The following is a 21,794-nucleotide window of genomic DNA, read 5'->3' as shown; positions in this document are numbered from 1 at the left end:
TTGCAGTATCCCGAGCAAGGAAGCGGTCCATTTGTGAACCGTGTGCAGAAGCTTCGATGTCTATTTTGATTCTAGAGTTACATCTCAGAAGACACATTCTACTGGGTCCGTGTGCATACTCATTTTGAAACTGCCTTAAAATGGTGCAGTGCTGCTGAGCAACTGTTTATTCGATACTGCTCATGGTTCCTCGTGAGCATGTTTGAGGCAGCTCCCAGAATTCCGAGACGATTCCAACATCCAGCTTTTTATTTTCAGCAACTGCCATATTCCAGACACTACCTGGGCTGACCTGCTGCTACCGGTGTAGCCCCAACCTCAATGGAGCAGCAAACTATAGCAGAGCTGCAAACTAGTGGACTTCGGACCATGACTTGCCCCGCCCCCCAGCTCCCCTATTGGTTGCGACCTCATTATTTATTCCCTTTTGCAACCAGCCAGACCTCTTAGAAGTGCTGTCTAGGCCACTTGTGGCCATGCCCTCATCCCGTGCTCACTTCTCAGCCTGTTCCAAGTTCATTCTTTTCAGCTTTTCCCAGTTCATTCTTTTCTACATTAAAAAATCAGCTCTCTCTGAGTTCTTTCTCAGCTTCTTTGTATACTAATTTTTCTAAATCGGACCTTTGAACGTTGGAATTTCTTCTGACCGGGCTTACAGGTCTTCGTGTCTGCCTGCTGTGTTTTCCTCCTACCCTCGTGCATTCCTGTATCTTCCGTCAGGAAGTACCGTCTACTTCCTGATGACTCCAAATATACATACATCTGAAGCTAGGCCTGTCTCCTGACCTTCAGGCTTATGTAGCCAGCCGTCTGTTTGACATCTGTTTGCCATCTCAAATTCAAGAGGCTCTAAGCAGGATTTTTACAATGGCCCCCTGCCAAAGCTGCTCTTACCCTACAGTTTCTCTGTTCAGTAAATGGCCCCTAGTGTGCATGCTGAGCACCTGAAACTCATCATTGGCGCTACTAAGGCCTTTTCAGTTTTAACCTCCTAGGTATTTGATTTTGTATAATTTTGTCTGTATTTGCATGACCCTAGTTCAGGCCACCTTGTGTGGCCTCTGTGGCAATTTCCTACTGGTCTACCTGTATGCATTCTTGCACCTCTCAAAGAGGCGCATCACGTCCTGTAGCCGAAGTGATTGTTTTAAAATGAAAATCAGTGTATTCTCATTGCTTTTAAGATAAAGACAAAAATGTTTTAATGGCTTATAGAACCTACTAGAGAAACTTATCTTCTGGCTCTCTTCAGCTTCATGCTATACCGTCTCCCTTCCTTTCTCTTCTCTGTAGGTACTCTGGCATTTTTTCAGTTCCCAGATTCTCCAGATAACTTTCTCAGGGCCTCTGCACGTACTGTTTCTTCTAACTGGAATGGTCCTTCTCACTTCTTTAGCCAGTTCTCACACTGTTTTCTCTGGGCAGCCGGCCCTCACCTTCCCTTCCCATCTTAGCGCCTCCAGTTATTGGAAATCATATTACTTGGTCTTTAGTCTTCAAAGCACTCATGACACGATGATCAGTTACAACTGTAATTAACGTGATTACTCATCTGTCTTTCTCACAAAACTGTCATCTCCACACGGGAAGGAGTTGTGTCCATCTTGTTCACCTTTGCATCCTCAGTACCAGTCCTGTTTTTAAAAGTCAAATATTTGTAACCCCTGGCTGGCGTAGCTCAGTGGATTGAGTGCGGGCTGGGAACCAAAGTGTCCCAGGTTCGATTCCCAGCCAGGGTACATGCCTGGGTTGCAGGCCATAACCCCCAGCAACCGCACATTGATGTTTCTCTCTCTCTCTCTCTCCCTCTCTCCCTCTCCCCCTCTCCCCCTCCCTCCCTTCCCTCTCTAAAAATAAATAAGATCTTTAAAAAAAGTCAAATATTTGTGAAATGAAATAAGTATATGCAGTGTTTTAATGATCATAAAAAGCTTATAATTTGTCATTTTTCTTTGGGAGGCTTCTAAATTTCTTGGGAGACATTCAGTAAAGAGTGACGATAATAGCTGCTGTTTATTGAGCCACTTCCATGCACTTGCTGTTCGCATTGCTGTGTGCAGCCAAGGGTTGTTCAACCGTCACGCCAGCCCTACAGCGCAGGCGCCGTAGCCTCGTTGTCACGTGGGTGAACTCAGAGAGGTTATTTCACTGGTCCGACATCACTGCTAGACGTGGTGGTTCTGGTTATTTTGTAGAACGGGACGTGAGAACTAGGGATGAGGAAGGGATTTTGGATTCATGTAAATTCATCGGCTCTTAATTAGGGGCCTATTCGATTCTCTTCAGCCAATCTTATTGTGAGTGTATCTCACCATACCATGTCCCTCCTGTGAAAAGGAGTTTTGTGCTTACTGATTTCTTTTAAATAAAAATTAAGTGATGCCCATAACTTCCAGAACATTGAAATTTTAAACTTGCCTATGAAGGAGAAGTTAAATTAATAATATTAGATTTTGTAAGGTACTACCAAAAAAACTGTAAACTTTTAATTAAAAAACAAATTATTTGTGTTTAAGAGGGCAAAATCGACATTTTAAAATCCAGAAGTTTTAAAAAAGCTGACATAATATTTTTTAATATAGACCCTAAAATTAAAAATAGGAGATCAACAGTTTTGGAGGGAAAAGCAATGTATTTTAGAATTCTTATTTGAAACTGCAATAAGGGTGTATTATACCTATGAAAAACCCAATTGGAACAAGTTAGAGACATAGCAAATCCTAGCCTTTGGAACGCCTGGTAATTTGAACAGTGGAAAGATATATTCTTTTAAATCACCATTACAGTAGCTACAATACCTGAAAATAATTTAGGCATTTGGATTGACACTGGATTTTTTACATTTTCTATATCCAAACTAAGTATTTTTAGGACTATTCCAGGACTAATCACTGCCCATGAATGCAAACTTTTGATTATTGATCTTCCCAACATTCAATTTTAAGGGGCCGTGAAAACGATAAGTTATAATTAGCATCTTTATCATTTTAATCTCCATGCCCAGGTGACTTTGATTTTTGATACCTTTGCCTCTCCCAACTGTTGCAGAGACTTCCTTTGCCTGTGCACGAAAAGAGGTCGCGGAGGGCGAATGTGCACATCTGACCTTTTTCCCTCTCCCGAGAGGGGGCGTTCGTCCACTGCCACTGTACCTTTTTTCCTTTTCTTTTTTGTCTTGCACAGAAGACTGACATCTTCCTGTGAAGGGCTTGTGGCAAACCTATCCAACTCGGGTTTCCTCCTCCTTGAGAACAGTCTGGTCCACCATCATCTGAACCAGGGATCCCACTCTCAGGGTGCAGGTGAGGGCAGGTCAGTCTGTATTTTAAGCCCATTCCTTTCCTGGTCGGGTACGTCACACTCAGCATCAGCCGGTCTTAGTTTTCAAAGCTTCCCAGTCTGCGGAGAGAGACTTGGGGCATCTGCCCGTTAACTCGAGCGAGTGCCCACCCAAACTATCAACCATTGATCATTTCGCTAAAATTTTTTCTCTGCTGTACGAAGTCATCATTTGAGGATACTCACTCATTGTTAATTCCAGCAGCTTTAAAAGGAGTATGCATGTGTGGTGAGACAGAAAGACGTATGTTGAAACAGATGTCTTTTTAGTTGCAGTTTAGCACTGATTCGTGTCTCCATTTTTATTGAACAAGTAAGAGTTGAGAACAATTTATAATCAATCCGGCATATATAGTTGTGTACCCTTGTAATTTTAATAGCTTTTAACTATGTCTGTAGATGTCTTGAAAAACAGAGGTAGATTTGGCAGATTCTAGACAGCGTTTACACGCAGGGCACTCATGAAAGTCTTCGCTGGTTTGCGTGAATTCTCTCGTCCAAGGCCAGAGTGATTGAGGAGACGGACAAGGGTTTCCCTGTTCTGTCCCAGCTTCCGTGTGTGAGGGGTAGGGAGAAACTGACGGCTGTGCCTCAGGCACGTGGTCTCGGGCAGATGGAGTCTGGCTTTGCCCCTCGATGTGTCTTTTAAGTTGGAAGCTGAGTTACGTCTGTGGCTCTGAGGCTACGTTCAAGATAACTTATTATTCAAAAGTTTTTTTTAATTGGGGAAAATACAGTCTGCCTTGTATTCTGACTCCAATATCCTGTCCTTCGAAATACATGCTTGCATTGTATGTGACTTGTTGTGTCGGTGACCCTTCACGCACCGTAATGCGTTAGTTATCAGTCTTACAGCACACTGTTCGTCTCATCATGGTGGTGACACCGTATGCATTTCACTGTGAGGGAGACAAAAGTAATTCTCCTTTAATATACCTTGTCCCTCCATTGGCCAACACGTGGATGGGAATAAATCGTGCTTTTATATCCTTTTCTTGGCTCACTCTTCAAAAGACTCGCAAGTTGCAGACTGAAGTTGACGCGCTGCGGGGAGTTCGCCGCGGTGAAGAGGGCCCCTGGTCCCCGGGAGGACCAGGCCGTGCCCGCTCTCAATTTTGACAGCTGAGTAGTTGTGATACTCTTGACGGTTGGCTTTTCGAAAGGCATTGTTTTGTGTGTGTTACTCAAAAATGTCGGTACAGTTTTGAGCAAGAGAGCTTTCCTTTGTCTGGAAAAGCACCTTTCCAAGTGTTCATTATTTGGGACCACCTGTATTTCACCATGTTGAACCTAAATAGGGGAGCTGTTCATTTGATTCTGTAGCAGGACGGCTGAGTTAGTGTGGATTTAGACACAAAATGGGTCGGGTACAAATCCCTCATTATTTTTCTAATCCCTTTATGTTTAGTGTGACATGTGTAGAAGAACAGAAAACACTCACTGGGTGTCAGATATTTCCGTGGTGTCTCTCCTGAATAGCAAAGGTGTTTAACTCTGCTGCAGAGTCTAATACAAAGTTATTTACCACCAAACCATTGCTGTTTTAGTATGATTAGGTTCTTTTCACATGTGCATTGCATGTGTATGTGAGCGCATTTAACCCAATTCTGTGAAGATGTACAGTAACTTAAATATTTAGAAATCTGAAATGCATTAGTGAACCAGGAATGTCATACACATTAAAACGTTTGCTAAATATTAGACTCTGTACCTTAATGTGCACAGGGGCCATGATTCAAAAACTTAGGGAGTAGCATGGACCTCGCATGCTGTTCTGGGCCTGGGCTGCTCAACCACAGTGCCGAAGGAGTGTGATTGTGAAGACATTTTGCCGCCTCTGAATGAAACTAGAGTAGTATATGTGATTGGCTTTGGAATAATGTCTGAGGAGTGAGGGTTTTTTTTAAAGATTTTATTTATTTATTTTTAGAGAGGGAAGGGAGGGAGAAAGGGAGAGAGAGAGAAACATCAATGTGTGGTTGCTGGGGGTTATGGCCTGCAACCCAGGCATGTGCCCTGACTGGGAATCGAACCTGCGACACTTTGGTTCGCAGCCCCTGCTCCATCCACTGAGCTACGCCAGCCAGGGCTGAGGAGTGAGTTTTAAAGTAATCATTCCTACTTTTACTCTCCTCACACTCTTATACTTGTGTAACCAGTGGCTTTTTGTGAAGATGCATATGTGAACTTCGCACAGTTCCTTAGTTTTGGCAGTGAAGTCAGTGTAACCTCTGTTTCCATAAATGAATGAACTAAAATTTAGAGACTTTTAAAAGATCCATCTCTAGAACATCATAATCGAATCAACTTTTAATTGTCTACACAGAGATTTACAGACTTCACATTTCTAGATTTTGATTCCCTGTGATAGCATTTCTATCCTACACCCGTTCACACGTTTTGGAGACACCTGGTATGCATCACGAGGGACGTGCTAGCCGACATGCCTTACTATAAGCAAAACCAAGTTAGGAAGGCACGTTTGCTCTGAGAAATAGGTCACTGACTTCCAAAACCAGATACATAACTTGTGGACTCTTCCATGCATCGAAATTAAAAATACAAAGGCATGCTGCTGACCCGCCATAAGCTTCATCTTTACCTCTTTTACGTAAAATATGTTGGACTTAGAGTAAAGCGTTGTGTAGACCTAGGCGTTACAGAGATTACGTGCCGAAGTCGGGGTTCCTTTCCGTATTCTTCCTTCCCACTTAGGATTCGATTGTGTTACTCTAATAAGCTCTGACATCAAACTGCTTTGCGTTTCTTTGAGTTCATTTTCCATTTCCATGTAGGACAAAAGGAGAAAAGACCAATGACTGTCGTTCTCCAAAGAAGCTCTTACAATGCCTCTAAGATGCCAGGAGCAATTGCTTCCCACCCCGAGCAGCGGTAGCATGCGGTCGTGTAGGAATACGCTCCCTAGCTTTCCCGTTGGCGATGCCTTGCCATTAACTCACAGAAATGTGTGCTGTGCCGTTATCCCTCCCGTACCTTCAGGTACTGGGTCAGATTGCCTGACGGCTACTGATGTCTCAAGTTCATAATCACAGAATATTTCAGAAAGGTGCTGCCTGCTTCACAAATGTGTCTGTGATGGCTAAAATCTTACTTGGCTTGAAACAACTAAATTTAGAAAACACGAAAATTGTGTATTATTAGAATATGATGCTACAAACAGTGATTTACTTTCAGTTGTGAAAATATTCAGAAGGATTTGTTATCTCTTGCAGACCTTTCTGCAAACTACTAATGGGATGAACACAATATATCACTTTTATAATAGTGAGCTATTAAAGGCAAGCATAAAGCAGTCTGAAGCCCATAAGTGCTGCCAACAGCTCCTGCTTTAATGAATTCCCTTTTAGATGTCCATTAAATGCTCGTGGCAAATGTACTCATAATGGAAATGGCAAATCTAAATGGGTAGATATGAATAATCCATGGAGTTTAAATTCTGTTTATGATCATCTTCACATTTAGTTTTCAAGACAACGCAGTTTAGTTTTCATTACAGTTTGGAATAAAGAGGACAGGGAGTAATTGATTGCTTCAAGCAGATTAAAATCAATGGTTTTCTTTTCAAAGAACCAGTTCAATGCAGTAATTCCAACTTTAAACATTGATTTAGGGTACTCAACACAAAATGTTTTGTGCTGTGTGAACTTTTATATAGAAAGACTAGTATTAATTTTATTTCCCTCTATATCTATATAGTGAAATATAGAGGTTGTTAGTCGCGTGTGCATGACTTAATCGTGATCTATATTAAGTCATTTTGATATTATTGCAGTCTTATAATGAATCAATGAGATTCCCGTCATCACTGTAATACTGTTTGTAACCCATTAGCACAGAGAAATTACAGCCCATCATACATCATTACTGTGATTGAGGCTTTATTACCATATTCTCAAATTGCTTGCTTGCTATAAAACTAAGCAGACACAAGACAACTATAGGTGGGGTATAGACTGTGCATTATTGTGCTACAGTAATGAGGGATTATCATACCACAGTGGGGTGAAATTTAAGAGGAAAATAAAATGAGTAGTAATAGAAAACTAGAAACTCTGTTTACATTTGTTATTGCTTTAAAGGTCAGATATGCTTCTTGTGTTCAGGTTGTTGTTTATGTATTACATGAATCGTAGCCTCCGAATATTTTATAGGTTTTTCCCCCCAGATGTATCCTTTTGGAGTCTGTAGTCTGATGCACTTAGAATGCTCGGGACTGGACTTGGAATCTGCATTTTGCCACTTGAGAGATGAGCAGTTTTACTGCTGCTCTGCCTGACACATCTGTGGGTGGTGATGCCCTCCAAACTCTAGGCTGTTTCTCCGTACGTTTTGTTAACAGTGGAAATAGGTCAGTCATCATCAGGCCCTTTAGTTGAAATAATAAATGTATGAATGCAACAATATTCTAAGCGATGAAGAGAGGTAAAATATGGGACAGTTGCCTGGGGCCTGATTGTAAAAGGCTTTTGATGCCTCAAAGAGGGAAATGGAAGAAATATATTGCCTGTATATTAAAGGAGAAAAATCCCACGAAATGAGAACTTGTTAGTTACATTGTGCATGTGTTCATCGTCTCTGTGCTGAGTCTCGTTTATGAGTTATAACACAGAGAGCATTGTTTAGAACAGTAAAAGCCCAGCGCACTGACTTGGGACCTGAGATCGTCGCTGAAATTCCAGGTTCCACGCAGTGCAGAGTGGCTTTCTGAGCTCAGCCTCTTTGTGATTTGGCTCCATAACCACCGAAATAGTAAATAGCAATGTAAAATAAAAAACAAAAGCTCGATTAAGTATATGCATTATTATAGAGCACATGACATAAAAATTCTTAGCTAAAGCAATTACAACCACCTGCAAAGTTAGAAATCACAACACATTCTTACAGTTAACTTTGTTCTCAGGTTGTAATATCTCGTCTTTAGGCATTACTGTGATGCTTATAATGTAATTACCAGCCCTTTGTAAACCGTATTTTCTATTTATAACACATGCGGCACTTGCAGTGATGGAGAGCCTGAATGCGTGTCAAGCAAATCTTAGCTGCAGTGAGAGGTGCTGCACGGGGGGGGGGGGGGGTTCAGAACCGGCCGAGGGTGCGTAGGCTGCAGCCAGCTGCAGCTGGTACGCTCTTAAAGGTAAAAAACTGTACAGCCGCCTCACTAACCAGCTCCACTCGGCGCTGGCCAGGGCACAGCCATTCCGAACTACACGAGTGTTTCTGTCACCTTCCGTTGATGGACTTCGTCACCTCGCGGGAGCACGCTCCTCGTTAAAAACAAACGGGGGGAGCAATGCAAACGCAAGACGGCAGGAGTAACAGAGGGAGGCAAAGTTTAGAGACTTTAGAAAGATGTATTTTAAATCTTTAAAACCATCTATGACTCCTATTACACTTAATGTCATTTCAGGCAGGATGAGATGTTGTATTAAATTTGTTGCCTACCTCAGAGTCTTTTGGGTAACAAGGGAGACCATGAATAACATAAATTGCATTTCTTATTTTTAGTAGTCTAGTTGGAGAGAGAGTAATAAAAACCAAAAAGAATAAACAATAAGAAATGCAATGAGTAAGCAGTAAGTGCTAGGAAGAAAAGCAAGCTGGGACCTGGAGGGGAGCGGGTGCTGGGCGGGGGTGCTCTGTACAGGGTATTTACAGAAGCCCTTCCTAGTGAGATGACATTTTCGCAAAAATGTGAAGAAAGTGTGCAACAAGCCATAATGGCCTGCGCTAAAAATGCCCCGGAACAGCGGAGACGGCAGTTCCGACACAGAAGCACATCTGGTGCGTTTGCAGAACAGCAAGGCCACCGTGACTCGGCAAAGTAGATGAGGGGGAAGCCGCAGACATCAAAAACGCCGCAGGTCGTCTCCTCAGCGAGCCAGCGCTCTGTCCCCGCGTGTCCGTCCCAGAGTTCATGTCCATCTCGCTGCGGGGTACATTTTACCACTGAAAAAAATAAAATAAAAATATCACCTCGGCAGTTTTTAAGAATTACGATGAATTTAATGCCATTAAAGATTTTTGTTTTTTGGTTGCGGAAGCAGTTCAGACTCAAATGATGCTTCCAAATAGCTTTGTTAATATAGTGAAAACGACATAGTTTTAGACTATTTGAATATACTTTTAACATAGTCACTCTATCATATATATATTTTTGTGGGGATTTTTGAGTGTAGATTTGAGTGTAGATTTTTATTTTTGATAAGTTGTGGTAGAAAGTCTCAGTGCGAGCCATGGACTTTCCTATATATTTCAAGCGCTTATAACTGGAAAACACTGTACTTTTACTGTTGTTAGAAGGTTCTCGTTTTATGTTGGGCGCTCAGGAATAACAAGCACCATTGCACTTACTGGCCCTTCCAGAGCGGCCCTCGGTTCCAGGAAGGTTCGCGAAGCGCTGCTGTTGGAGTCGCCGGAGTTGCTGGTCAGTGGAAGTAGACCACACAGGGGGCTCGGGGGCGCTCTCGTCCTATAAAGCAGATTCTTGGACTGGAAGAAGTTTTGGGAACCAGTTGCCTTCCTCTGTGGCAGAGGGTGAGGAACAGAGGAACCAAAATGGGGAAAGAGAGGTAACAAGAACACCCTGACGGAAGCACAGGGATCCAAGACAGAGAGGAAGCTAAAGGAGTCAAGGTTAAGTTCTGACGCCGACGAGAGGAAGCCGCTGAGGAAGTCCTCCCTGGCTGTGCCCCGCGTCAGTGACGTGTCGCTCTGCCGCCGGTCACCCGCCGCGCAGGGGGGAACGCACTGCCTTTCACACAGGCCCGAGAGACGGCTATCTGGGAGCAGGGTAGCTGAGCGCCTGTGGCTCGGGGTTCCGCGTGAGGGTCACTCGGGGTGTTCACCTGAGGCCGTCGTCGCTGAAAACTTGACCTCGGTTGGAGGGTCAGCTTGCAGACTGGCTTGCCCCCTCGGCGTTGGCAGTGGGCCTCCTCGGTGCCTCACTCCTTGTTGGCAGGGGCCTCACTTTCTTGCCACGTGAAACTCTTAGATGGATGGGTTGATCATCCTCGTTGTCTCCAAGGCAGCTGACTTCCTTGGACCTCCTCAGGTCGTCCTCCCCCAGAAGGTGGCTTCCCTGGACTTCTGTTTTCTCAGCCTTATGTCATTACTGAGCGGAGGGACCTCATGGTCACATCCGGGGGCCAGCCTGGCTGGAAGGAGCCCTAGCAGGGGACTGCAGCTCGCGTGCACTCTGGGGCCTGCTGTGCCGTGACTCGGGGAGGCCGATGGCCGGACCTGTCACGGGGGAGGGGTGTGTTTGGCCGTGCACTTTGCACCACTGCCTGTGACACTGGTCATCGTGGTGCTGCTCCGAGGCCATCCAACGAAGGTCATACCCATGTAAGTGCTGAAAAGTTGTATGAATCTCCGGGCTCGAAAACTCCCCGCTGGCGGTGGATTGAGAGGTGGATGGCGGGGTGGCATGAAATGCAGTGATGCAGAGCTTTCCTTATAAAAGCTAGGTGGCGGACATGTGGCTGGCTCCTCATTGTACAATTCTTGCAACTTCTCTGTCTTCTGAAAATTTTTGTAATAAAGTGTTGAGGGAACAAACTCTTACCCTTACGATACTGCTCCCAGCTGCTGCTCTTCCGAATGAGTGCCGACCCGCAGTGGCGAAGAGTGGGTGACTTTTCTGCCCGGCCCGAACAGCACATACAGCTTATCGCCGGTAGTTGACATCCTAGCAAGCCTGGAAGTAACATCCAGCTCTTCCTGTCTAAGTGATGTGCTTCCTGTGATGCGGCAGCAAGGGCCACAACTCGGACGTTCTCCCAGAAGTCACAGGGGCCGGAAACACTGGACATTCTTAACTGGCACAGCGTCTGCCGCGTCCCAGGCCCCTGGACTGGGCACCGCGGTTCCCACCGTAACCCGTGTAGAAATCCAGAGCCGTGGGGAATTACGAATGGGGAACCTGCGCTGCAGTTTTTTCGCTTCTTAGGGGTAGTCCTGCTAAAAATCTTTTTAGTAGTGAAAACCACTACATATAGTTTTGGACTCTAGTGTGTGAGTCTTATTCATTAGCATAGTCTATGCAGAATGCTGAGATATTTGCGGTGGCCTCTGGTACAGTCATAATTTCTTGTCCTTGGCATAGCTCGTGTGTAGCTAAAATGGTAACATAACTGGAAGAACCGTATCACTTGGAGAGAGAAAGCTGTTATTTAGGTTCTAGCCACATCTCTTAAAAGCCTCATGACCACAGCAGGGGTGTCCGACCCATGGCCCGCAGGCTGCGCGTGGCCCAGGACGGCTGTGAGTGCTGCCCAGCACAAAATCATAAATTTACTTAAACTTGATGAGATTTCTTTCTTGTTTTCATTAGTGTTTGTGTATTTAATGAGTGGCCCAAGACAGCCCTTCTCCCAGTGTGGCTCAGAGATGCCGAAAGGTTGGACACCCCTGGGGCTGGGGGGCGGGGGGGGCGGGTACAAGTGAAAGATATATAGGAATTCTTGGTAACTGTATTTATGATTATTCTTTAAGTCTGAAACTATCTATACATAAAACAGGAAATTTCCAGCTTTGCCCCCCACCCCAAGGCTTAGTGTGCTGGTTTTGGAAGTAGGGAAACCTAATAATAACGCCAAAGGAACACCGTGACACCGGAAGTGTGACTGTAGACACATACATCTCACACTATGCAGGGGCTTTATGACTTTTGTGCACAGTTACACATGCAGTGTGTGTCCCTTGAGGGGGCAGTCTGATCTTGTGAGAAAATCTTGAATCTTGGGGGAGCTGGCTAACTGGACTGAAGTCTTGATTCTCTCGCTGGGTGACGTTGAGTGATTGGCTAAGTCTTGTCATGCCTCAGTCTTCCCTGCTGTGGTGTGGAATTGCGATACATATTCAATATTGAGAGACGTCCGAGTTATCTATCCCCTAGAAGGCTTCTATAAAAATTCAGGGTTATATTATGTAATATTTATTAAGCAGTGAGAACCATTTATTTCCGTAAGTGATGTCGCCCATTTGCTTCATTGTATCTTGTAATTCCTAAGTTTCTTGAATTATTACTGAGCGCAAAGCAACATATCTCCCAAAACAAATAAAGAAGCCAAATTACAACCACAATCCCCTTTACAATCTAAGTTGTGATGAAACATGAAAATATATTTTTATTTGTTGAAGGAAGCCCTCCATATCTCAGTTGAAATCATTTTTGAAGTACATCATTATAAGCAGATGCTCTACTTAAATACATGTGTTGTTTTCAGTGTTAATGAAATATTTGTGGTGAAAGAGATGATTAATTAATGCTGTTGAGTTGTTTGGATCAGAGAGGAATTCTCCCTTTGCTAATATCCTGAGAATGATCTGGAGCACCAACAGTGATTTGATCACAGTAGCACTCACACTTGAATCATCTTTGGATTAAAAGGTTCTAACTCGTGTTCGTTTTTGCATTGCTTTTCTTAATTATAAATATAAATCAAAAACCGTGTCAAGTGACAGAGAGCCACGTGTTCTGTAAGAACCGTTTAGTGTTTCGTCAGGGAGACCCAGGTCACAGAAAGACCCCTTCTCTTAGGTCTGTGCTGTTTGCGAAGGGAGTGGCTGTACGTACTCCAGATGTTTGGAGAGACAGTGAACATAAAGTCACTTTACAGCACTTTAGAAGAGGGTAGAGTAGTTTGCTTACATTAACACTAAGGATGTACTTAACGGGCACAACAGTGAATGACAACGGGACGAATTCAGAAGAAGAGCTAGAGCTGATGTTGCATGTTGACTGCCGACCGCCTTCCCGCACTTCCCGTCAAACAGTTGCGTGGGTACCGGTCTCTGCCACGTGGCTGCCTGCCGCGCTTCCGTGCAGATGTTCCTGTGGTTACTTTGTAATGGGTGACTCTTCTTGAGGCAGATATGTGAAATGAAGGGTTTTTCTTTTATTAAAAAAAAAACCTAAGGTCATTCTTTTCTTAAACAATTTCACTGTGAAGTTTCTGGGAATATCCATAGGGGAGGGTCGTGGTTTCAAACGGGTTTTCGAACAGTTGCACACAAAAGCAGACGGCTCTGGGGGCGGAAGACGGTATGGGGATAAGTGGTAATGGAAAAAGTACAATAAAAACATACATACCTATTTTTTGTCAGATCGGCCAAAAATAATACACTTGTTGGTGCGCTGCAGAATTTTTGTAATTAGTTTATGTGCAGTGGGATGAAAAAGGTTGCACATTGCTTGGCTGTATTATTTTTCAATGTAATTAAAGGATGCAAAATCGCACACAGACAAAAGCCATCGGCTCTGGCTGAAATGCGGAATGGCCGTGTCCTCACCCCCTCGGCAGGGCCCCTGCAGTGTCCCCCGCGCCTCTGCGGAGGGCGCTGTGAAAACTGGGGACGTGCGTAGGAGTTCACCACTCTCAGGCCGCGTGCTGTTCGCCGCGGCCTTGGTGTCGCTGTTGGAGCATGTGCACCGGCCAGCAGCAGCAGCGACACCCACTCCGCAGGAATGTGTTTATTGTGTTTATTGGGTGCCCCGAGTTATTGTTGGTCAAGATGTCTGTCCAGTCCGTCCCCACACTCGGGTATCGCAGACTGGTTCAGACACTCCCGTTCTCAGCTTCCTCGCGTGTGGGCGATGAAAGAGAGTCGGATGCAGGCGAGTCCGAAGCCCCTTCCAAGCACCCACCCACCATTCTGCCGTTCCTCGCAGAGCCCGGGGCGTTTCCCCTTGATGAGCTGAAGGACGCGTGCTGGCCCACCGCTCCAGGCGGCTTAAACTACTCTGTTTGGTGAGAAAAAGCCAGCCGAGCTATAATGATGAGAGACAACCTCGTAACAAAATAGTAATACAACGTTTTGGCTTTTAAGAACCAAAATTAGACAAATGTATTTGGAAAGGATCTATTTTCAAATGCTTAGATGAAGAAGAAGTTCTTGTGCGAGATTTCATCTCATTTAGGTAAGCTAACAAACCGTGCGTTTATGCACTTCCTGCTGAGAACTAGGGACCCACCCTGCTGCTGTCCTCGAATCTGCAACACCATCTCCCACGCCGGTGTGGGGAGGTGCGAGTTCCCTTCTTGTGCTGTCCATAAGTAAAAAAATAACCTGACATTCTTCTCTTAACGCCTCCTGTGACATCTGCATCCTTAGAAACCTAGCGAACCAGGCTGTGGTTTTAACAGTTCATGTGGATTCACTTGGCACGTGGCTTGAACGTTAAAGTGGCACATTTTCCCAGTTGTTTATGAGTATAAATTAATATTTTCCAAAGTCTTCGTAAGATGAATTTTTAACTTTAGGGTCATATGGATATATTTCAGCATATTGAAGAAATATTTTAATTATTTCTAATTGAAATTTTATTTTACTTTACTTTCAATTTTAATTCATAAGGGCTTATTTTTCCTTTGGTAATAATATATTTTCAGACTATTATAAAATTTGTAGAGAATTTTATATTTATTTGACATTTGACTATAATACGCAAACTGGTTTTGCTTTTGCTCACAAAGGTAAGGAGAAATCCAAATTTACTCATAATAAAAGTATTAGAGAAACTGTCAATAAATTTACTGTTATAATTGAATCATGTGATTTCTAAATTGTTGATAATATGATCTGCTCGTTAAACAATAGTGTCTGGAGAAAATGATGGATTAATTGACTGATGGCTAAAGTTTCCCTCAAATATAATGGTTTACCCAGTTTGATTTGATTTGTGTAAAATAACTTTCTCTAATAAACAATTTGCTCAGAGGCAATAGAAGAAATGAATGGTTATCAAACCAAACTTAATTAGTCTATCCTAGATTGATATTACTTGGGGAGTCTTCGTTTTAATTGTGGAGGGCTGGATACAAAGAGTTTGGTTCATTATTTTTTCCTGTATAAACACTATTGTGTAACTACCTATAGAATAATAACATGTGAATTCATTTTAATAAATGCTTGTAAAGTGAATTAGCTAATTATGCCAGGCTAAAAATGATTCCTTTAATTATTTTGGATATTTAACTGGTACTTCAATTTTATTATTGTTAGTCTGTAAATGTGATTTGTATTAGCTCTGCCAAACTAATTATAATGTATAACTTAACAAACAATTTGAACAGTTTCGTAATGCTTACAATGTTCGGCTCTTGTGCAAGAGGAAACATTATTTCTAGTTTACATGGAGATAAAGGTTTAACACAAATTCAAGCCAAAAGAATGGCAATTTCTGTGGATAGAGAAAATAAAAACCCCTCAATATCTAGTGTAGTGACCAACGTAATTATGAGAAGAATGAACAGATTTCATTCAGGAACAGATAAAACCGAAGACTCGTTAGTTTATCTTAAGATGGTATGTAGTTGGCACTTCAAGACATGGTGTAGCATAAGAGACTTGATTAATTCTTATTTTACAAGCCAGAAGCATTTCTCTATGCCTTTGCTATAGACAGAAGGAAGAAGTCTCCCCATATTCTCAGACAGAAAGATTTATATTAAGAACTTACTGTGGATGTCAAAAACAATATGCTCCTTAATCACTTTCACTTAAACTAATTCTCATTGTTTTGAATCAGAAAAGGATGAGAACGAAGGCTTTAGTTATATACATATATGTTAGATATATATAAAATTCTAATTTAGTCTTTCCAGGGGAAGGAGCAACATAACCTCCAAAGAGTATGTAATCTAAAACCTGGTTCTTTAAAAAAAAATACAGTAAACTTCACTTTTTAATTTTGGGGGACAATGTACAAGTCTGTGAGTTTTAACCTATGGAACCGCTACCACAATCAGGATACCAAAGGGTTCCGTCACCTAAAAAAATACCTTTTCTCGTTCTGCCCCTCTCCCTCCTCGTTCCTAACCCCTGGCAACCAACCGCCGATCTCTTCCTCATCACTGCAGTTTTGCCTTTTTTCGGACGGTCATGTAAAGGGAATCTCATAGTGTTTGACCTTTTGAATCTGGTTCTCAGTGCGATGCCTTTGAGATCCATCCATGTTTCAGTAATAGCAGTAAATTGTTTCCTATCTGCCCCTCCCAGAATTGAATAGCAACAATAATACCAGTTTGTCCAATTAATGTAGGCGATCTGCCCGTAAGGAAAGTTAGTTTCTTTTTCACAGTATCCCCATCACAGCTAGACCTGGATTCTCGCCCTCATTCACACACGCAGTTCTGCCTTTGTAAGTGTCCCCACTGTCATTTCACGGATGCACCATGCGTTGCTTGACCGGCCCCAACACAGACGCTTAGACTTGTTTAAAAACGGCCTTCAGTGCTGCCGTGACCATTCTTGTGCGTGTCTTTCTGCATGCATGTTCTTTCAGTAACTCCTAGAAATGAAATTGCTGGGTAGAAGATCACAGAAATGCAATGAACACAAACAATTGTATGGGTCACAGTTTGCCTTCCAGAGAGGTTCAGCCAGTTTGCACACTTACTTCGCCATCATTATCCTCCTGTGTAGTCTTTGCAGGTCTAGTGGAAACTTTCTCACTTTTATTTTAAACTGTACTTCATTAAATATCAGTGCAATTGAAATCACTATTGTTAAGATGTCAGATGTGTCCAATTTTATTTATATATTCAACACAATCCTGATTTTTAAAGAAAATCCAGCAAGAATTTTGCGGGGGCAGGGTTTGGTAGGTTTTTGTTCAAGCTTTTTGGGGAGTATCTCATTGAATGGATAATGATGTTGAACATCATTTTTTGTACCTAATTATCTTCCATACATTTTCTTTGGAAAATTATCTGTTCAGGTCTGTCACCCCTTTTAAAATTAGGTCATTTGTTTTCATGGTCTCAAGTTTTTAGAATACTTTATGGATTTTGGATACAGGTCTTTTACTGGATGTGTGATTAACAGATGTCTTCTGTTCAATATATAGTTTATCTTTCCATTTTCTTAACAGTGTCCATTAAGGAGCAAAAATTGTTAATTTGCATGAAATCTAATTTATGAATTTTTTTTAGTTTATCATGCTTTTGGCGTCCTGCAGAGTTAAATGAGCAACGTGTGAGAACTCTGCCTGTTCCCGAGACGCAGAGATATTCTCCTAGATCATCTCATTCTTGTGCATGTCTTTGAGGATGTCCTTCTTCCATCCTTTCACTTTATCTTTGAATACAAATGTATCCGTAGATAACGTGTCATTCAGTTGTTTTTAGTTTGTTCTTACAATCTCTGTCTTTTAATATTTAAACCATTTACTTTTAACTACTATCGATATTTGGATTGAAGTCTACCTTCTTATTTGTTTTGTTTGTTACCTCTTTATTTGTTTCTTCTTTCCTGCCTCCTTTTAGATGACTTAAATATTTATGGTGTTTCCTTTTATATTATCTACTGAGTTTTTGACTATGTCTCTTTAAATGGTTTTTTTTTTCATGGTTGCTCTAGAGATTATAACATACATATTTAACTTCTCACAATATATTTAGAATTAATACTTGACCACTTAGAGCAGAACATAAATCCCTTTATCATCCACTCATTTTTGTGGTAGTTGCTTTATATGTTATGTTTGCACACACTGAAAACTTCTCAAATAATGCTGTACCTTTTGCTTTGAACAGTTATACATATTTTAAAGAATGTAAGAGAAAAATAATATTGTTTATCCATGTATTTACTTTTTTCTGTTTCCTTTTATTACTGACTTTCCAGCTTTTTTTCTCATATCATTTTCCTTCTGTCCGAAGAACTTCCTTAAACCTTTCTTACAGAGCAGGTCTCCCCGCAACGAATTCTCTGCATTTTCCATCATTGGGAGTGGTCATTACCGTACCTTTATTTATGAGGGACGTTTTTTCTCTGGATGCAGAATTCTGGGCTGGCAGCTCCGACAGTTCTCAACCCCTCTCCCGTCCTTTCGGCACTTTTAACAACATATAATTATTATAGCCAGGCTTCTGTGTGTGAAGTAACACCTCACTGTGGCTTTGATTTGCATTTCCTTAATGACAGGTGACACTGATCATGTTATCAGGCACTTGTATATCTTCTTTGAAGCAGTATCTCTTCCAGTCTTCCACTCATTTTTTAATTGTGTTGTCTTTTTCTTACTGAGTTACAAGAATTGTTCATACAGCATTTATACTGAACCCTCATCAGACGCATGGTTTGTGAATGATTTCTCCTCTTCTGTGGGTTGTCTCAGTTTCTTAACGATGTCCTTTGAAGTGCAGAGATTCTCAGTTCAGTAAATGCCCAGCTTATTTGTTTGGGGTCTTTCTGTTGTTGCTGCTCACGCCTTTATTTATAGTTACATGCTGATTTCTGTTCTCAAGTAAGTTCTGTGCTGTCTCTGCTACTTCTCGTTCTCGGGGAGCTGACCCCGTTCCCTGACTTGCATTACTGGGTTAATATGAACGTACTAACCAAACCACGTCCAGGTCAGTGAGATTTAATTTCTGAGACCCGTTTGAACTATTTGGAAGGAGAAGTTCTCTTTCCACTGAATTTGTAGCTGGGGAAGGAAGTCTTGGAGCTGTTAGGAGCAGCTGTGTTCGGACCTCCAGCTTGAGTGCGAACAAAACATGAGAGATGGCGAGAGGCGGATCCTGGTGCTGTTTCTTTAGCCCCAGACCCAGCGATCCAGCCGCATCAGGTCTGGCAATGGTCATTTCAGCTCCCGAATGCGTGCTCCCTCCACACACACCCCCTGTTTAAAAAGACGTGCTGAACTTGTAGAACCCAATGGCTGCTAATGACTCAAAGCGGTTCCAGAGATAGGTTCTGTCTCTCCCGCTCCCTCCCTGGCTCCCTGCCCTCTCCCTCTCTCTTTTCATCCCGTCCTCCTCCCCAATCTTCTTCTTCTTTCTTTTTTCACCTTCCATCTTTTTCTCCTCCTCCTCTCCTCCTTCTCCTTCCCCTGCCCCTCTTCCTCTCCTCCATCTCCTCCCTTCTCTCCCTCTCCTGCCTCCCTCCCTTCCTCCTCCTCTTCCTCCTCCCCTCTCTCTCTCTCTCTCTCTCTCTCTCTCTCTCACACACACACACACACACACTCCACTTAAGTCCAGGATGGCTACTAATTCTAAAATAGGAAGTGACAGCGAAGATGCCAGGAGGAAGTGGGGGCGTGTCCTGACCTGCTGCCAGCCCCTTTGTCCGCACCTGCACTGCACCTACCCTCTGCAGCGGTCACTGCAGCCCTGTTTTGTGAACTGTTTACATGTCTGACTTCTTGTTTGGATTTTACTTGGTGATTTGATATGAATTTTTAATGTGAAAGCACTTAGCATTAGGAGTTTGACATTTTGTCTGACCTTAATCACCAGGAGGACCATGAGAGGTTTATTCAGTGGGAAGAGAACTGTTACAGCTCTGACAGAAATGATGGGAAATAAGTAAACAGCCTTTTAAATCTTCACCAGAAATCAATAGGGTTTAAAGATGATGGACGTTGGTGTTTTTTGCTGCTTAAGGACTTCAACCTTTTACGGGAAAATCTCTTCTCAACGTGTCAGCAGTTTTTTCCATGCACACGATGAATCACGGCTGCAAACAGAACATTCTGCATGCAACACTCTTCATCATTCTTATACGGAAGAAATTGTATATGACTGCCCATGGTAATGGAGAGCCTTTTGGGGCATTTTTGTGTGAAAAAAGAGGGCCATCTCTCCCCATTTCGTTTTTGTCTGTGTGTAATTCACACGCCAAACTTCTCCCTCAGCGTGCTCATAGCGGGTGTGGTTCATCGAGCGCCCCCTTTGTCCTGGCCGTGGACTGGGGGGGATGTTAAGGTGGGTGGTAGGACCCCATGTCACAGATGACCTCGAGGCCCAGGGCCTCGGACTAAGGGCATCCAGTTGGTGAGATAACTGGCATTTAAAACTCTGGTCCGTAACGTCAGAAACTTATGCTTTTACCATTCTTCCAGCTGCGTCCCTGAGGACAGGCACGTGATAGATGTTCTCACCTTTGACCCTGTTTCTTCAGGGGTGGCGTCTCGCATCCGCGCTGCCCCCTCTTCCCACCAGTCAGTGAAACTGACTGTAAGTGACAGATCTCCGTATCATTTAATAAGAGGATAAGAGCTACACCGTGGTCATTGAATAAAGGGATATGGGATTTGTTTTTTCATGAATGATTTATAAGATGGCAGATGGATATAGCATTCAGCAGTATATTCACAATAAGCCAAATCTGATACAAGTGTTCAAATATTAACCCAACATGTCATGCAGTGTCCTTTGTTTCAAGGTATAGAATTATGCATTTTGTTGTTAAAAAAAATACTTCGGAACACTGTGAAACATGGAAAACTCGCCATTAGAGAACACGTGACTTTCCCCGTGTTCAGCTAGTGCACACGTATCCTCGTGCAGCTGGTACCCTGGGAAGAGGAAGATCTTTATTTTTTTAATTTGGGAGTATTATTTCTAACTCAGACTGAGAATACAAACTCAGTTTTCTGATCATTAGCAATCATGAACCATATACTGGTAAATAAAAATGTTCACATCAAACCTGATTTGATGTGAATTTAGAAGTAAGGATACCTTACTGTAGTTAATTTGGAAATTTCAAAAGAAAAGAGGAGGTCGCTCTTTACCAGTTTATTGCAACGCAGGTTAGATCTGCTGAGTGTAAATACAGTCAGATGAAATGTGCATTCCTGCTTTTTTATTAATGTCATGGGAGAGTCACTTAACTTTCATAACTCTTCATTTCCGTATTTAGAAACTGAAATGAACTACACGTCCTCATGACCCTCCTAACATGGCAGTTATGTAACTGGTTAGGTTTAGAATTTCAGTTTGAAGTCATCTTTTTCTTTCACATACCTTTAAGGAATCACACAGCCTTTGAAAGTAATTTTTGCTACAACATTTTAAAATGTATTCCCTTTGCCCCTTAAAATAGATCTTTTTCTAACATCTAATGTTCTTCTCTGAATCGGCACTGCTGTGTTGGTTAGCTGGCTTGTGCTCGCCTCAGGTAGAGCGCCTCACCTTTGTGTCTCATGGGGAGAAAATGTGAAACACGGTTACTCCAGACATTCTAGAAAGGTGCCAATCAAGGAACGACTGACCGGCCATTTTCTTGCGTTCTCCTGGAGCCTGACGTTTTCAGACACGTGATAACTAACTCTGTGTTTGACAAAGGAGTGAGTCAGCCAATCTGACTGAGCACTTCACTGCTGAGCGCGCAGGACATAGTTGAACTTGGGATGGAAGGATGAGTCTCGGGCAGTCGCAGGGCAGGCACGTCCGTGGGAAACGCACGTGCCTCTCAGAACCAGAGTCGTGGTCTTGCCTCCCCTGTGCTCTGAGTCACGCCGACTCGGGACCGCCAAGAAGAGAGCGGAGCAGAAATCCACAGCCCTCTACCGGGGTCTGACTCCTCCACTTCGTTCCTGGTCACAGGGATCAGAAGGTCGTGTGACCGTGTGAGACCCCAGTTCTCTCATCTCCAAGATGGCGAAAATAGTACCTTCCAAACAGGGTTATTGTGAAAGTTAT

General features: G+C 42.8%; 1 protein-coding gene across 2 annotated transcripts in view; it reads left to right on the top strand.

Annotated features, from left to right (window-relative positions):
• The window catches only part of RANBP17 (RAN binding protein 17), a 227,730-nt gene that overhangs the window by 70,214 nt on the left and 135,722 nt on the right, over positions 1–21,794 (top strand). The gene's annotated exons all lie outside the window — the stretch shown is intronic.

Source organism: Phyllostomus hastatus, unplaced genomic scaffold, assembly GCF_019186645.2.
Source record: "Phyllostomus hastatus isolate PE091 unplaced genomic scaffold, TTU_PhHast_1.1 phas_contig_150, whole genome shotgun sequence".
Classification (NCBI taxonomy): domain Eukaryota; kingdom Metazoa; phylum Chordata; class Mammalia; order Chiroptera; family Phyllostomidae; genus Phyllostomus; species Phyllostomus hastatus.
The sequence above is the reverse complement of the archived record's forward strand: the minus strand, read 5'-3'. Positions and strand labels throughout refer to the sequence as shown.